Below are 9852 nucleotides of genomic sequence, written 5' to 3'. Positions count from 1 at the left end.
CATCCTTCTCAACTTTGTGATATCTGCAAGTTTCATAACTTGCCATTTTTGCCTTGATCTAAGACATTAATAAAAATACGAGAGCGCATAGGTACTTAAGGCACTTTACTAGAGATATTCCAGGTTAATTTCAAAACACCAATGGATCTATTATCTTCTTGATGAAGGCATTTTCTCCAGTAATAAATTATCACAATCATTCCAGTCCTGTCCAATCTATTTTTCATCAGCTTTTGTTTAATTTATCAGCACCCATTTTGTTGTGAGATGTTGGTTTATATCTATTTTGTATTTTATTGTTTCCTAGTTTTTCCTTCATTTTTTGTCAAATAATGAGTTTTTATCCCCAAAGCTGGGCTCTTTGGATTTATCAAGCACTAGGTTATGATGATCACTGACTACTCTGTGTTCTCTGTAGATAATCTACCCAACTTATCCACCACTATTATTTCTTATTACTCTAGTACCAGATAATTTTGATGATTACTGCTTTATAATATAGTTTGAGATCTGGTATTTCTAGTATAACTTCCTTTGTGTTTTTTCATTAATTCCACTGATGTTGTTGATGTTTTCTTCTTTTAGGTCAATTCTGTTATGTTTTTCTAGTTTGATCAAATAAATTTTTTGATAGTTTGAATGGTACAGTACTGAATAAATAAATTAGTTTAGGCAGAATTATTATTTTATTATATTGGCTCAGCCTGATTATGAGTGACTGATATGTTTTTAAAATTTCATTCCCTCAAATTCACCTTATACCTGTATCCTCTGCCTGCATATATTCTTTCTAGCTGTTCCATGATCTCTGATCTTTTTATGTTGCAACTGCCAAATTCTGTACAATCCTTATTGTGGCTCCCTGATATTTGAATTGTGTCTTCCTGGCTACTTGTAGTATTTTGTTCTTGACTAGATAGTTTTGAAATTTGGCTATAATGTTCCTTTAAGTTTTTCCTGAGGTGATTGGTGGATTCTTTCACTATTTTACCCTCTGATTCCAAGACCTCAGAACAATTTTCCTCAATATTTTCTGGAAATATGTTCTCCAGCTCCTTATTTTCATTATGGTTTTCAGGCAGTCTAATGATTCTGATATTATCTCTCCTAGATCTACTTCCAGGTCAGTTGTTTTTCCCATGGTATATTTTACACCTTCTTCCATTTTTTCAGTCTTTGAATTTGTTTGATTGATTTATGATGTCTCAGAGAATCATTAGATCTGTTTGTTCAATTCTAACTTTTAAAACCTTGTTTTTCTCAATTAGATTTTGTACTTTCTTTTCCATTTGGCCAATTGTTTTCTTTGGTGGATTTTTGTATCTCTTTTTCCATTTGTCCAATTCTACTTTTTAAGCAGTTGTTTTCTTTTTTCCAAATTGTTGACTCTTTTCTCATAATTTTCTTGAATCACTTGCATTTCCCCAAAATTTCTTCTGGCTTTTTTACATAGATTTTAATCATCTTTTTAAACTCTTCCATGAGTTTTTCCTGGACTTGACACCATTTCCTGGTTTTGTTTGGGCTTTTGCCCAGAATTGTTTTGACCTTGTTGTTCTCTTCTGAGTTTGTCTGTTGAACTTCCCTGTTATAATTTTCTATAATCATATTCCTTTTTTGTTTTTTTCTCATTTTTTGGCCTATTTCCTTTCTTTTAAATTTGACCACTTTTCCTGGGATAGAAAGAACCCTGTCTTAGGCTCCTGGTGCCAGGGGCTGCTAGTCTTGGCTATTTACCTGAGACTGCACAGATATTGCCTTGAGGCCCACTTAGGATCCTTAAGTCTGGTGCTGGCAGTTACCTGCTTAGACACTCATAGTGTTGGTGATTACTTGTTTTTTGAAGCCTACACTGAAAAACAAGGAGGTTTGGCCCCAGGATGTATATTTCCCTAGGGTTATGTTGAAGCATGTGCTGGTTTTCAGAGTGTCAGTGGAGTCTGCCACTTTCATTGGTTATGCTGAGGCATGTAGAAGGGTCCTGTTGTTGGAATTTGCCTGTTCTATTGCAATGGGGCTCAGGACCTCCCTCTGGTTCGCTGAAGTGGGATTTGTAGCTGGCTTGCTGGAATGCTTCCTTTCCTGGACTGTACATCCCTTTTATCTGAGACAAATCTTTCTAAACAATCTTAAGCCTCTTGGGCTGAAAGATTGTTTTTGCTGGTTCTGTAGTTTCAAGATTTGTTTTGGTTATTATTTTATAGTTGTTTGGAAGTGACTATGGGATAGTTATGATGATTTATTATTTACTCCACCATCTTGGCTTCTCAAAAAGCCTATTTTACTTTTGTATAATACTTTTACTTTTGTACAACGATCAATAGGAAGTTTTTTCCTTATGTTTATTTTATTGCTCTACAACTTCCATCAGCTCTTTCCAGATTTACCCTCTAGAAATAAACAGAACAATTTAATCATTTTGGTCATTTTTTTGGTCCATCTTATTAGAACATAACTTCTGAATGGGGATTGTTTTGTTTATTATATTTGTGTCTCTAGCACAGCACAGTTCCTAGTATATAGTAGTTATTTGACAAATGCTTGTTGCTTTCACTTAACTCTTCAAATATTTGAAAAAAATGATATATACCAAGTGAAATTTTTCTTTTCCAGATTGAACATTCCTACTTCTTTTAATGAACCATCAAATAATACAGCTTCTAGTTCTCTCACCATTATGGTTAACTGCCTTTGGATATGTTTCAGTTTACCTTTGTCCTTCCTGAAAGGTGGTACCCAGAATTGAACATATTATTTCATATTTGGTCTTTCCAGACATAAGAAGAATGGAAACATGAAATATATAAGGATTATGTACCCTACATGAGCCCTTGTTTTACACTGGAATGAGATTTTCTAGAATAGTACTACTTTGTTTGTTGAAGTTTCAGGGTATTATATTATTGTCAGCTAAGCATGTAGTCTTTTCAAATTTATTCAGAGCTTACTATCTGTATAATCTTTGCAAATGGCACATGAACTAATAAAACAAATGTGTATTTTCCCCATATTTTTCTCTTTACACATAAGAATTTCCATTCAATAAACTTGTCTTACTTTTCATATCTTTTTATTTGATTTGTTACATGTTTGTAAAAGTGTTGACATTCCATAATATTAAGTAATAAAGAAATACACAATGCAAACTGTGATTTGTATTTAAGCTTTTGGCTTTTTATCTTACTTTATTATTTGAGGTATAAAAACATGACATTGTTAGGGTTTTGTTTTTGGTAATTTATTGTTCCTTTTGCCACAATCTTCTGTCTTTCTTAATGTTTCCCATTTTGGATTTATCTGCTGACGCTACTCTCCCCTTTTTTTGAACTGGATACTTCATTATAAATTTTAATCATGTTTATAGTCTTGCTTTTTATATATTTTTATTTTAAATGTTTTTTCTATAGGCAAGTAACCAATGAATTTATAATATTTATTATTCAATTTATCAAATTTGGCTTATTTCTATTTTTTTTCTTGATCCCAATTTATCTTCAATTTTCATGTTAAGAAAAGTGTATCATTTTGAAGAACTCCCACTCCTATCTTTCCTTGTCTTCTCTTTAAAAATTGCTTAGATATGTTTTGTTCTAATATTCCATAAAATGCCAAATATATCCTCTCCTCTGTCTATTTACTTTTTTCAAATCTTTTATCCATTTTCCTTGTTTTCAAAATGACTATGACAGTAGAAATTATCAAATTGAATTGAAGAAAATATAACAATGTTAAATTTCTCTTTTAGAGGTTTATAAATATTAATTTATGATCACAACTCTAGTTTAGCATGTTCTAAGAACCTTTTGTTGAATATTTTAAATTACTTATCCACCCAAAAGAAATATCACTGCACCTCTCTGACCTTAGTTCTTTTCAATTGAAGCCTTTTTTTATGGAATTCCTTAAAGAATTGTTTTTAAGTATTATTCTTATGTCTTCAAAAAGAATGGTAAGATTTGCTGGACAACTAATTCTAGGAACCAACCCCATTTCTTTTAGTTTTAAGTTCTTGATCAGCTATCTTGTTCTTACATCACTTTTTCTGTAGAGTCTCAAAAAAATGCTGCTTGGCTCTTTCTAATATATGATTTATTTTTGCTTGAGATTTGAGTGAATTAAAACAAAATCTCTAGTTTTGGAGTTTGATGCCCTCCAGAGACTTGAATTTTAGGTTTCTTATTAGAAGTATGAAATTTTCTTATTGCATTATGTTCTTAATTATTGGAAAAATTTTTGAATTATTTCTTCAGGTCCTTCTTATAATTGTCTTCTGGAAAGCTAATTATTATAAAGTTTAGTCTCTTGAATTTATTTTCAAGGCTGTTTATTTTTTTCTGTAATACCATCAGTTGGTTTTCTAGGTCTGTTACATTCCAGTTTTTTTCTTCCACTTTGTTTTTACATTCTTCTTCTTTATTTTTTGTTATCTTGTGACAGGTCTCATTTTTACTGTGTCTGCCATTACTTTATTCATGTGGTGTTCATTTCTATACAATTTCCATGTAAGTTTCTTTGACCAAAATGTTTTTTTAATGCCTTCAGAATACTTACTATCCCAGTTGATCCTTTGCATTTCTTTTCCTCATCTGGCTTCTTATCTTTTATTTTCATTTTGTGAGGTCTTATTTTTTTGCTTACTTACATTTAAACAAAAAATTAGCATTCATTAAAAAAATTGAGTCACAAATTCTCTCCCTTTTCCTTTCCTTTCCTCCTTGGGAAGCAAGAAATTTGATATTTGCCATGTTATAAAACAAAAAGCAAACTAATACAAAAACAAAAAAAAAAGAAAGAGAAAGAAATATACTTTATTCTTTTATTTTGTATTCAGACTGTCAGTTCTTTCTCTGGAAGTGGATAACACTTTTCATTCAAGTCTTAGATCTGTTTATTGCTGAGAATAGCTAAATCATTCACAGTTGATTTATTGCTCTAAAATGTTTTCTTGGTTCTGCTCACTTCACTTTGCATCAATTCATATAAATCTTCCCAGGTTTTTCTGAGAACATCCTTCACATCATTCCTTATAGCACAATTGGATTCTATTACAATCATATACCACAACTTATTCAATCATTCCTCAATTAATAGGCAGCTTTTCAATTTCAAATTATTTGCCATCACAAAAAGAACTGCTGTAGATGTGTGTCCTATTACTTTCTCTTTAATCTCTTTGTATACCATACCTGGTAGTGATCAAAGCATATGCACGATTCTATATATCTTGGGCATTATTCCAAATTGCGCTCCAAAATTATTGGAGAGAGTTCATATCTCCTTAATTCATAAATCCTTTTTCATTTCTTGAGGTGCTTTTGGTACAATTTTATTAGGAATAAAACATATTTTGGACAGATGTAGGAGTCCAAATTGAATTCAGTAATACACATTTTCTCAGATATGTTGTACTTCTTTATACTGTTGTATTCACTCCAATCAATTTATCTTTGCAATTTGGTATTGGTAAGAGTTGTACTGGGATTTCATGAAAATTGTAATATCCCCTCATGGTTATTATGGCACAAATCTCAAGCTCAAGCTGCTCCAGGGTTGTACATTTATATAGGCCACAAGAAGTTGCTAAAAGTTCTATACTAGCAGCTCAAATGTTTGAAAATGTGCATGCAGTTTTATGTCCTAAGTCCCTTTGCACATATATTAGATAGATTACCTCTGGATTCTTTGACTTCCACTTTTTTCTTTTGGTGTCTTAGCTTGGGGTTCATATCAAGGTATAAGCATAGAAATAACTATGATAATTCATAAATGTTGCATGACAACCCCCATGTTGTTGAAATGCAACTTTCTTTGCCAACTTTGCTTACTGCTCTTTTACATGCAGGTTAAATAAAGTATTTCAATGAAAATAAAATGTATAGTCTTGTATTTAAAAATTTCTTAGTGCCAAGCAATCTATTGTTCCTAGTGAAGTTTGAAATTTCAATTCTTGTAGCTATTTCTTCTGTCTGGATTTCCACAGACAAGTCCACTGTATAGTATCACCCCTCAAATATTTTGATCTCATAATTAAAGGATTTGGGACAGTCTGTATGTTAGTTCATTAGACCCATTCATGTTGGGTCTTTGAGTATTTCTGTATACCAAAGGGGAGAATTGCCCAACTGAACCAAAATATAAAGGCTTAATAAATGCTTTCTCATTTATTCATTTATACTGTTTTTTCTCTCTCATTTAATCCTGGATCCAAATCACTAACCATTTTTTTATCTTCAGGTCCTGTTCTAGATATATGTACTGATAGAATATTTAGAAGACTGCACATCTAGCTACAGATTGTAAATGAAATAATATCTTATTTGCCCACTAAATTTTTACTATAGGGATTGATTTATTTTAAGTGATCACAGATCTTGCAGAAATAAACTAGTCTTAGATGTCAGAGAGGGTAGATTGAATAATTTGGTGCTAAGCAATAAAAAATGAATAAAAATCAAGAAGAAATGAGTGAATAATAAAAATATACAAAATAAGGAAACAGAATAGTTCATGAAATTTTGTGACTTGTACATTCTTCAGGATATGCTATTTGATGCTTTTGAGTCAAGTGCTTTTCCACATCACACAATCTAAAAAAATCACTCTTGTTATCTTGATTTTGTTTAAAAATATTTTGCTTTAGTGTTTCCATTTTTGAAAGAAGCAGTGATTTTCAGTGGGCATGGCAAAGAATTATTCCTCTATTTCATTATTCACAGATGGAAAATACTACCAGCTTGGACAATTTCACTTTTGTGAAGAGTATATATTTTTATTAGAATTCTATGTATAACAGCAGAAAATATTTAACAAGTAAAACTTTCAGAATTAGAAGAAGTTTACACGATTGCTAATTTGATTGAATTAGGCATTTTCGATTGGAGAAGTATTAATGTTTTGAGGAGAGTGGTGGAAACATCATTCTTTGAAATAATGAAAACTGGCAAGATAGAATATTAAAAATAATCTTTGATAATCAAAAGTATGGAACAGGGAAGCCAAGAAACCTATTTCATCTTTCACAGAAATTTATAGTCTATCATGCTTGTATGGAGAAGATAGGGAAGTATTGCACTTCTTCAAAAATATACTTACTATTCCTGTCTATTATTGTAGACCTCTAGGATTTAGAATGGTAGGAAAAGTTATCAACTTTAATGATGTCATATATAATGCAGTATTTTTTTGTCAAAAAAATGCTATAGAAAGGGACACCAAATCCAGCTTCATCTTTGGCCCATCTTTATAAATGTGAATTGAACCATCTTTTATAGATTAGTTTTGCTTGGATGCCTCAGTGGTCAAAGGAACGCTGTTTAAACTCCAACTTTAAAAATTCTTTGTGCTTTGGGAAGTAGAAGCGGAGGAAGGGAACACTTTCACTTGAATGGTTTACCAATGACCTTGACATTGGTAATTATTTAGAAAAATGACTCAACAGTATTTTAAGATTGGGAGCAAACATCTCAGATGGGAGGGTAGAAAAAAACACACCATGTACATTGTAAGATGATAGGATATCTTTTGTAAATTCTGTCTTATGAACATAATTTGTCATTTGTCAGACAGGCAAGAATCAAAGAGATTTTATCATAGGAACCTCTGGCTCTGGTTCTTTAATGAGGATGCATTGAGGCAGTTTTCTTCATTTAGGTCTTAGTAACCATTGAAGAGATTTAAAAATCTTTCTTTAATTATATTTTAGAGTATTTCAGTATTCCACTATTCAGTGACACTGGCCTCTTAGCTATTCATCAAACAAGACAATCCATTTCCCACCACCATGCATTTTATCTGGCTATTTCTCATGCCTAGACTTCTGTGCTTCCTTATCTCTGCCTCCTGCCTTCCTTGAATGCAATTCTCACTTAAAATCCCAGTTCTATAAGAAATCTGCTGTGGTCTTCCTCAAGGTTAGTATCTTTACTATGAGATTGCTTCTAAATTATATGGTTTATCTTTGTAAGAAATTTTTTACACGTTGTTTTCCTCATTCATAATCTCTTAGAGAAAAGGTTTTTTTTTTCCTTCCCCAAGTAAGCTATAATATTTATTGATTGACATGTCACCAAAATAAACCAAAATACTAGGAAAAGAGTAGAGAAATTGTCTGTATTTAATTTAATCCCAAAACAAAACTTAAAAAAAGGGAATAAAAAGATAAAAATGAGATCTCTTATGATTTGAAACAGCCACACACTTAGAGAAAGACTTCTTTGTACAAAGCTCACTACTGCTGAGGAAATGAGTAGTTCTCCAAATTATCTTTTTTTGGAGCCTTTGTGCCCTCTCACAGAATTAGCTGAAAATCAATTAGCAAACTCTATGCTGCCACTAAAAAAGTGTCAAGATGTGAAAACAGACAAGCCACTCACAAGGAAAGGAAAAAAAAATCTATTCAAGGCTCAGATGAGCTTTGGTCCTTGGTTTCTTTATTGCACTATAATAAAGAATTCAAATTTTCTTAAATAGTCTTTTTTTCTCACTACTCTGAAAATGGTTAAGGGACATAATTTTACTTTTGTAAACATATGTATTTCCTCAATTTATGTTCTCTGAACAATTTTAAACATTAAAACAGAGAGAGAGGCAAAGAAAAAATGGGAGAGGAGAAAGAATATTTGTATTTTCTCTGAGACTTATGGAACACCAATATCAACGTTGTTTTCTTCATCTTTCACTGAGCTACTCACATTATCACCCTCACTTCACTCATCCCCAAACCACAAAAATAAAATTTATAAATTTTATTGTGAATTCCCCCTGGTTCCAATTAGAAGATAAGCAAATCTGTAATCTTAGTCACAAAGTTTAATGAACACTCTGATTTTTCAAAGTATTTTGGGGCAGCATAGGTTAGCTTTGAATTTTACTTCATTGTTCAGTTGTCATTGATTCCAGTCAACTGAAACAAATAAAATGAAATCCTTTTTAACTCTGCAATTTTGTGATTATGTAAGATTTTCATTGTTTTCACATTTTTAACACATCCATCGTACCTGTCCAGCATTTCCTCCCAAGTCTTCATATAAAAGCTTTTATAAAATAATAAAAATCTCATATACTACTAAATTCCAAAGTTAGACAGGATCTCATGTTTTTCTACTTCAATGAAGTAGACCTGGGATCATTTTACAATGGTTCTGACAAATGATCAACCAGCATCTACTTGAAGATCTTAGATTATGGGGGGAGGGGAAAGAGAATAAATGAAAAGGCTACTTTAAATAAATAAGTATATTAAGTACTTACAATGTGGCAGGCACTGTACTAAGTAAAGATGGTACAAATGCAAAAGGGAAATAGCACTTGCCCTGAAAATGCTTAGGGGAATGATAGTCAAATGATATTGGTTTGGTCTAGGGAGTCACCAGACTAATAAAGAGAACAAAAATCTAATCTAATGAGGCATCTTTTCCAGAAGCAATTATATTGTTGATTGAATAATAGCATCTTGGATATCAAAACTCAATCTCAAAGTTTTCAATGGAGCTTTCTAAGATGGTAAATTATTGAGAAATTACTGACCTTGCTTGGGAGAGGAGCCCTCACCTGAACTCTGACATCGATGAAATAACAGAACTAATCTTTCCTTCTCCCAGAACACAAGGTGACAAAGAATGGGGGGAAACAGAGAGGAAGTCATACATGTGGTCGTAGAATGTTTGATATGGTCATTCAGATACTCAACAAGCATTATTTTACTCTCACTATGTATCAAACATTGTAATAAGTACTGGAGATACTGAGAAAGACAAAAAAGTGGTCTTTGCATTAAACAAACTCATTCTGTAGTGTAGACAATATGTAAAAAAATTATAAATATATATGAAAACATAATTCTATATATAATGC

This window comes from Antechinus flavipes, chromosome 4 (genome assembly GCF_016432865.1).
Source record: "Antechinus flavipes isolate AdamAnt ecotype Samford, QLD, Australia chromosome 4, AdamAnt_v2, whole genome shotgun sequence".
Classification (NCBI taxonomy): Eukaryota; Metazoa; Chordata; class Mammalia; order Dasyuromorphia; family Dasyuridae; genus Antechinus; species Antechinus flavipes.
Note: the sequence above shows the minus strand (reverse complement) of the source record.